Source organism: Phoca vitulina, unplaced genomic scaffold, assembly GCF_004348235.1.
Source record: "Phoca vitulina isolate PV1807 unplaced genomic scaffold, GSC_HSeal_1.0 scaffold106, whole genome shotgun sequence".
In the NCBI taxonomy this organism is placed as follows: Eukaryota; Metazoa; Chordata; class Mammalia; order Carnivora; family Phocidae; genus Phoca; species Phoca vitulina.
The window spans coordinates 782,945-790,137 of record NW_022589809.1 but is presented as its reverse complement, the minus strand read 5'-3'; positions in this window follow the sequence as shown (position 1 = coordinate 790,137).

Here is a 7,193-nt window from a genome sequence, read left to right as displayed (position 1 = left end):
CTTTCTTTCTTTCTTTCTTTCTTTCTTTCTTTCTTTCTTTCTTTCTTCTTTCTTCTTTCTTTTTCTTTCTTTCTTCCTTTCTTTCTTTTTCTTTCTTTCTTCTTTCTTTCTTTCTTTCTTTCTTTCTTTCTTTCTTTTTTTTCTTTCTCTTTCCTTCTTTCTTTCAAGGATTTTATTTACTTATTTGAAGGAGAGAGACAGCATGAGAAGGAAGAGGGGTACAGGGAGAGGGAGAAGCAGACTCCCTGCTGAGTGGGGAGCCAGATACCTCTTGTGATTTTAGCTTCCATGCAGTTAAATTTTGAACTCTTTAGGAGCCATATGTGGCCTTTCTTTATGATTAAAAAAGAACATTTAGGGGCCCTTGGGTGGCTCAGTCAGTTAAGCTTCTGACTCATGATTTTGGCTCAGGTCATGATGTCAGAGTTATTAGCCCTGCATTGGGCTCCACACTCAGTGGGGAATGTGTTTGAGATTCTCTCCCTCTGCCCCTATCTGCCCCTACCCCCACTCATGCTCACTCACTCTCTCTAAAGTAAATAAATAAATCTTTAAAAAAAAAAGAACATTTAAGTTTCCATTTTAAGGTCAAGAAATCACCCAGATAGCATCATCTTGGAAATAAAAGATGGAATAAATTTTGTCTATTTTTGTCTATTGCCTGTCTTTTTCTTTATCCTTATTCTCTTTGTTGAGACTCTGTGACATGAAAATCACTAGCAAAGCATCCACACACATGAAATGAGTTTATTTCCTATTGTACTTTTCATCCCCATGATTTATTTATTTTATGACTGGAGGTTTGTACCTCCTAATTCCCTTCACCTATTTCACCCATCCCCCCACCAACCTCTTCTCTAGCAACCACCAGTTTGTTCTCTGTATTTATGAGTCTGTTTCTGTTTTGTTTGTTCATTTGTTTTGATTTTTAGATTCCACTTACAAATGAAATCATATGATATTTGCCTTTCTCTGTCTGACCTGCTTTTAATAAAAACAAAAAATATTCAAACAACCTTCTCTACTTAGAGCTTGAATAGTAAGATCAACTCTTGCCACTATAATTCTCCTTTATTCCTTTTGACACATTAATATTTTCTTTAGATATTCAAAGCCTATCAGTCAAGTTAAGAAAATATTCCTTTTGCAGTTGTCCTTCTATGATGATTTTTTAAAAATTTTATTTAATTTTATTATGTTATGTTAGTCACCATACAATACATCATTAGTTTCTGATGTAGTGTTCTATGATTCATTGTTTTCATATAACCCCCAGTGCTCCATGCAATACATGCCCTCCTTAATACCCACCACCAGGCTAACCCATCCCCTCACCCCCCTCCCCTCTAAAACCCTCAGTTTGTTACTTGGAGTCCATAGTCTTTCATGGTTCATCTTGCCCTCCGATTCCCCCTGCTCATTTTTCCCTTCCTTCTCCTAATGTCCTCCATGCTATTCCTTATGTTCCACAAATAAGTGAAACCATATGATAATTGACTTTCTCTGCTTGACTTATTTCACTTAGCATAATCTCCTCCAGTCCCATCCATGTTGATGTAAAAGTTGGGTATTCATCCTTTCTAATGGCTGAGTAATATTCCATTGTATATATGGACTACATCTTCTTTATCCATTCATCTGTTGAAGGGCATCTCGGCTCTTTCCACAGTTTGGCTATTGTGGACATTGCTGCTATGAACATTGGGGTGCATATGGTCCTTCTTTTCACTACGTCTGTGTCTTTGGGGTAAATACCCAGAGTGCAATTGCTGGGTCATAGGGTAGCTCTATTTTTAATTTTCTGAGACATCTCCATAGAGAGACTATGGACTCTGAGAAACAAACTGAGGGTTCTAGAGGGGAGGGGGATGGGGGGATGGGTTAGCCTGGTGATGGGTATTAAAGAGGGCACATAGTGAATGGAGCACTGGGTGTTATGCACAAACAATGAATCATGGAACACTACATCAAAAACTAATGATGTAATGTATGGTGTTTAACATAACATAATAAAATAAAAAAAGAAAAAATGGGCAGAAGACATGAACACACACTTCTCAAAAGAAGACATACAAATGGCTAACAAACACATGAAAAAATGTTCATCATCATTAGCCTCTATGATGATTTTTAATTCTTATTTATTTATTTTTATTATTTATTTATTTGTTTATTTATTTTTGTGGGCATGCCTGAGTGGGGGGGTTGGGGGAGGGGCAAAGGGAGAAGGAGAAAGAGAATTCCAAGCAGGCTCCATGTCCAGCATGGAACCCAACACTGAGATCATGACCTGAGCCAAAATCAAGAGTTGGACACTTAACTAACTGGGCCATCCAGGCACCCCACTCTATGATGATTATTTTTACCCTTCTCCTTACTTATTCTTTCATATTTTAATGTTTACAAGATAGTAACAAGTGGAATTTATTGAACATTGTCTATAGCACTATGCTAAGCCCTTTTCCTATTTTTCTGAGCTAATATTTATAATAACTCTGAGAAGTAAACACTATTAATATTCTCTAGATAAGAAATCTGAGTCTAAGAGGGTTTAGTATAAGAGGCTTGATTTGGGGTTGAATTCCTGTTTCCTGGATTGGCACTGACATTGTCAAATGATTCTGAGTCAGACCCCAGTGACTCAGACATGAGAAGGATAGAAGTAGGTTGGTGAGGGAAAACACTCCATTAATACAACCCTCCATGTCTTAACCTTTCAGACTGAAATAACCAGACAGCTTTATCTTATTTATCTCTTCTGAAGTCACTCCATTAAGGACACTTACCACCAACTCCTGTGCAGCAAAGTCAGGGGAAACTGGATGATGCCCCAATGATGGCCTGGAGGCTAAGACCCAGTTCTGCTGCTTGAGGCTGCACTGTGCTCTCCTGGGCATAAGGGCCTGGGCCAGGATGCCAGAGGAAAGGAGAGGGGGCTTGTGGAGTAGGGGAGTGGGCCAGTGTGCTGTCCTTACTCATCCTGCCTTTGCCCTCATCTTTGGCAATCTATTTTACCCGGCCTGACATAGGTTTGTTGCCTCCACAACTCTTTTCCAGATTATGCAAAGCCCATATGAATCTTGTCCTGAAGACTTATCAATAAGAATCCCTCGAAATTTGTCTCTAACATTTAATTTTTAATAACAAAAGCTTTGTTGGTGTTTCTAATGTAGGTATTTAATCAAACTTGGGATTCCATTACCAATACTAAGTCATCACCACAGCTTATAACTTTGGCAAATTTGAAAATTCCTCAATAAGCTTTTCAGCGCTGACAACATCTGGGTCTTTCTTCTCAAATCAAAGACATTTAATCAATGCCTACTAGCTTGAACCATATTTTCATTGAAGCCGCTATTCTTCCTGCAATTGTGGGATCCTCTCACAAGAAAATATGAATCTTTTACATCTCTAAGTGTAGCTCCCTGCCCTCTTGATGTGAATTTGCTTCAGGAGGGTGAAGAAAATAAATTCCAAATATACACTGCTATCACTGAGCACAGGGCTGATGGATTTGACATTCTGTCACCTTTAGAAGAAGAAAAACATCAAATTCCAGGAGGATTTGCATATGGAACAGACTCTTAGTCACATGTAGATTTGCAGAGATCAACTTGCATACTACTTAAAATACTTAGAAATTTAAATGAATTATAGTGTCTTTGCAGGTAAGAGTAAAGTATTTTTCTACTATTTCTCCCAAAAGGATGCTTGGCACAGTGATAAATACATAATAAATCCTTTGTAAAATATGTTGATTTATAACAAGAGTAAAGAATGGTATATAAAGCACAAGCAAGCTTTATTAGAGCCTACCATTTTATAATTAGAAATTACTATTCACTGCAAATATTTGTGATACTATATCTGATACACCAAAACTCTGGTTTTGAGAAGATAAATGGGAGTATTAATAATGATTAATAATCATTCATTTATTTTTTTTTAAATTTTTTATTGTTATGTTAATCCCCATACATTACATCATTAGTTTTAGATATAGTGTTCCATGATTCATTGTTTGTGCATAACACCCAGTGCTCCATGCAGAACGTGCCCTCCTCAATACCCATCACCAGGCTAACCCATCCTCCCACCCCCCTCCCCTCTAGAACCCTCAGTTTGTTTTTCAGAGTCCATCATCTCTCATGGTTCTTCTCCCCCTCCGATTTCCCCCCCTTCATTCTCCCCTTCTTGTTCGTTTTTCTTCTTTTTTTCTTTCTTAACATATATTGCATTATTTGTTTCAGAGGTACAGATCTGAGATTCAACAGTCTTGCACAATTCACAGCGCTTACCAGAGCACATACCCTCCCCAGTGTCCATCACCCAGTCACCCCATCCCTCCCACCCCACCCCCCACTCCAGCAACCCTCAGTTTGTTTCCTGAGATTAAGAATTCCTCATATCAGTGAGGTCATATGATACATGTCTTTCTCTGTTTGACTTATTTCGCTCAGCATAATACCCTCCAGTTCCATCCACGTCGTTGCAAATGGCAAGATCTCATTCCTTTTGATGGCTGCATAATATTCCATTGTATATATATACCACATCTTCTTTATCCATTCATCCGTTGATGGACATCTTGGCTCTTTCCACAGTTTGGCTATTGTGGACATTGCTGCTATAAACATCGGGGTGCACATACCCTTTCGGGTCCCTACTTTTGTATCTTTGGGGTAAATACCCAGGAGTGCAATTGCTGGATCATATGGTAGCTCTATTTTCAACTTTTTGAGGAACCTCCATACTGTTTTCCAGAGTGGCTGCACCAGCTTGCATTCCCACCAACAGTGTATGAGGGTTCCCCTTTCTCCGCATCCCCGCCAACATCTGTCATTTCCTGACTTGTTAATTTTAGCCATTCTGACTGGTGTGAGGTGGTATCTCATTGAGGTTTTGATTTGGATTTCCCTGATGCCGAGCGATATTGAACACTTTTTCATGTGTCTGTTGGCCGTTTGGATGTCTTCTTTGGAAAAATGTCTGTTCATGTCTTCTGCCCATTTCTTGATTGGATTCTTTGTTCTTTTGGTGTTGAGTTTGATGAGTTCTTTATAGATTTTGGATACTAGCCCTTTATCTGATATGTCATTTGCAAATATCTTCTCCCATTCTGTCGGTTGTCTTTTGGTTTTGTTGACTGTTTCCTTTGTTGTGCAAAAGCTTTTTATCTTGATGAAGTCCCAATAGTTCATTTTTGCCCTTGCTTCCCTTGCCTTTGGCGATGTTTCTAGGAAGAAGTTGCTGCGGCTGAGGTCGAAGAGGTTGCTGCCTGTGTTCTCCTTTAGGATTTTGATGGACTCCTGTCTCACATTGAGGTCTTTCAACCATTTGGAGTCTATTTTTGTGTGTGGTGTAAGGAAATGGTCCAGTTTCATTCTTCTGCATGTGGCTGTCCAATTTTCCCAACACCATTTGTTGAAGAGACTGTCTTTTTTCCATTGGACATTCTTTCCTTAAAAGCTTATTTTTTTAAAGGTCTATCCACTTATTTCACTTAACCAGATTATAAGCTATTGAGGAAAAAGTTATAGCTTTCATCGCTTTGTAGACAAGTATGTTTTTAGCACCTCAGCCTACAGTTGCAGGAATGGGCAGAGAGGTGGCCCAGTTCAGGTTGAGGGGGCACAGTGACACGCATCCACTGTTGGAAGGAAAGGAGATGCACCATTTTCTTCATGAGTAATAGCACACATGTTAACCTCTGCAAACAGGTTTATCAAGCCAAGAGTGATGGAAAGAAGTAACGCGAGCTCTGGAGGAGACTTCATTCTGCTGGGGTTCTCTGACCGGCCAAAGCTGGAGACCATCCTGTTTTTCATTAACATGGTTTTTTACCTTCTGGCTGTGGCGGGGAACTCGACCATCATCTTCCTCTCCCTGCTGGACCCTCCAGTGCACTAGCCTATGTATTTCTTCCTCTGCAGTCGGTCCCTCCTGGATCTCTGCTACACGACTGGCAGCGTTCCTCAGATGCTGGTCAACCTCTGGGGCCCGCGGGAGACCATCACCTACATGGGTTGCGTCGTCCAACTCTGCCTTCTTGTCTGCGGGGGGCACCGAGTGCATCCTCCTTCCAGTCACGGCCTACGACCGCCTTGGGCTGTTCGCAGGCCACCGCACCCACAGGAGTGCCCGCAGCTGAAGCCGTTCCTGGCTCAGTGGGATCGCCGACTCCGTGCTCACGTCCCCGCTGACGATGTCCCTGGGGCGCTGTGGCCAGCGCCGCATCAACCACTTCGCCGCATCTCCTGCGTGGACACCAGCCACGCTGAAGGCCTGCTTTCCTCCTGGCCATCCCCGTCGTGCCGGTGCCTCTCGCCTTGATTCTCGTGTCGCACGCTGTATTGCAGGGCGGTCGCGCACATCCAGTGTGCGGCAGGGAGGCCTTCAACACCTGCTCTTCGCACGTGGCCCTGGTGTCCCTCTTCTATAGCAGCAGAATCTACATGTACATGCAGCCCGGGACCGTGGCCAGCCAGGACCAGGGCAAGTTCCTCACGCTCTTCTACGGTCTCGCGACCCCCACTGTGAATCCTTTCATCTACACGTCGAGAAACAAAGACGTGCAGGGGGCGGTGCGCAAGGTTCTCGGGAGAGACAGCGGCGTGCTGGGCACGGGAAGGCACTGAGGGAGGCTGGCATCCCTGCGCCCAGGTGCCTCGGGCCCGCAGAGACTGAGGCGCTCCAGCGCAGGAGTGGTGTGCGGGGTCGTGCACAGGCGCTGGAGTGTGGGCGCGGCGGGTCTGCTCTCTTCCAGGGGTCCTGGACTAAAGCAGGTGGTTGGACAGGACCCCTGTCCTTCCCGGTGACAGCGTTAACCGGAGGAGATACTGTGCTGGGGGAATGGAAATGCTACTTCCTCTCTGCTCAGGGGGGTTTTACGCAGAGACAGTGATGACTTGCGGCTGGGATTCCAGGGCCCTGTGACGTCACTACTAAGTTAGCCATCAGGGGGGAGGCCGCAGGTGCTGGACACCTGTGCGCGTCTGTGAGGGCGTGGCTGGTATGCTGACGTTCGGTGGTTCCCTTCCATAAACCTTCGTGTTAGGAATGTTCTCGACCCTCCTGGAGATGGTACTGTTCCTCCTGCAGGCTGCAGTTGCCTGTCTCCGGGTGCCCTGCTCAAGTAACTGCTTCAACAACAGTGGTTCTTTAAAATATTTTCAGGTCATATGCCACTTGTT